The sequence below is a fragment of the Sinocyclocheilus rhinocerous genome, unplaced genomic scaffold (assembly GCF_001515625.1).
Source record: "Sinocyclocheilus rhinocerous isolate Xijiao unplaced genomic scaffold, SAMN03320098_v1.1 scaffold3081, whole genome shotgun sequence".
Classification (NCBI taxonomy): domain Eukaryota; kingdom Metazoa; phylum Chordata; class Actinopteri; order Cypriniformes; family Cyprinidae; genus Sinocyclocheilus; species Sinocyclocheilus rhinocerous.
In genome coordinates, this window is record NW_015666530.1 from 532,500 (window position 1) to 534,294 (window position 1,795).

The following is a 1,795-nucleotide window of genomic DNA, read 5'->3' on the forward strand; positions in this document are numbered from 1 at the left end:
TAGGAATTAAAATAAAAAATACACTAACAAATAACATAACATGGACAGGTAAAAGATGTTTAAGTTTAAGTGTCACTGCTACATACTATTTACCACATTGTAAACGGAGACCCACCCCCAGCACTCAACCTAAACTGGTCCGGGTATGCATGCCCATATCTCAGCCAAAATCAGACCAGCCCTTATGGTCCGTAATCAGGCCGAATGTGGCTAAATGTGCCGTGTCTCAGCGCAAATCGGGCCAGGTCCGCTCATCCAAAGCCTAGCCAAATCTGGCAACCATTACTGGGCCAGAGCTAGCTCACTTTCGGTGAGCTTCTGCCAGAACACAGCCGAGTGAGCTGACACTCAGCCGCAATTGGCCCGATTGCAATGGCTACCTGGGTAGTTGTGAGCTCTCGGCCAAGGGTGGACGAGCGCATCCACTCCCAGAGTTGAGGCTTGGTCATGGAAAAAAAACACGAACAATGAGTTCTCAGCTGATGCGAAGAGTTCCACCTGCGCTTGTCCAAATACATTCCAGATCATGTTCATGGTCTGGGGGTGGAGTCTCCACTCCCCCTGAGTCACTCTTTGCCTTGATAACATGTCCGCCCCGCAGTTCAGGTGGCCGGGGACATGGCCAGGCTGACACAGGAACGCATAGTTGAAATGGCCACATCTGAAGCAGTCCCAAGCAACACACCGCTGAGGCAGCTGGCATCAGTCCCAGTGTTCTCTGAAAGCATTTCAGGGGGCGTGACTGGCCCTCTTTGAGCGAGCGAGTTCATGATGGCCCTCGAGCGCTCCGGTAGCAGGTTGGCTCGCATGGAGATTAGTGTTGCACGATATACTCGTACTAAAAAGGTATCGCGATACCCCGCTTTTAAAAATGGTACAATTCCTCATTTTAGTAGTACCGGTGTTGTGCCCAATTCTTACTCCCTGCCAGATTATTGTCCCCTAGTATTGGTAGGTTTAGGATTAGGTGTGGGGGAGGGGTTAGGATTAGGGGTGGGGTTAGGATTAGGCAATCAGTTAGCGGCTTCAACGAGGGGGGTAGTAATTTGACAGGGGGTCGAAATTGGGCACAACACCGGTACTTTAAGAATGACAGAGTTTTAATAAGAGCCGTATTTCCTAAATTGCGTCGACGTGCGACTGCAGGACAGTGTGTGTTCAGCACTCTGCTTCAGCTCCTCCATGAACACTGGCCATGCCAAATTTTATATATCCACGCAGCGCAGCACTGCTTAAAGTTACTGAAAATTTAAGAATGATTAAGAAACATGCATGAATGAGAAAATAAAGCGCGGGACGTGCTTGATGTTAAAAAGAGTTATTAAGCGCAATAAACCTCGAAAAAGAACTCACGTGCTATCACACACCCGAAGCATGTGCACGGAAGTCCTCTCTCGCGCGATCACTCATTCAGATCTCTTTCAGCAGTTACTGCACTTTAGCGGTCAAATACACACACAATCATGTTAAAACCCCCGTCTTGGTCTATGACTGAAATGAACATAAACAGCTGAGAAAGAAAACGCTTGTGTATCAATTGGGTCTGTGCAGCTCTTAAAGTGACAGCAGACTAATATTCCTGCTGCTGTCTGTCTCTACAATATTAATCAAGAAAAATAGAAAATCACTCACTAATCTTGACTAACTTTACTAGCTTTAATCAGGATAAATGTATGAATGTTTCATTCATACAGTGAAGATTATGCAGTGCTTTACTTTTACATTTTGATTACTTTATTCAGTATCATCACTTTCTTGAATGCTACTGTTAAATAGACCTACTGTACCTAAAAAC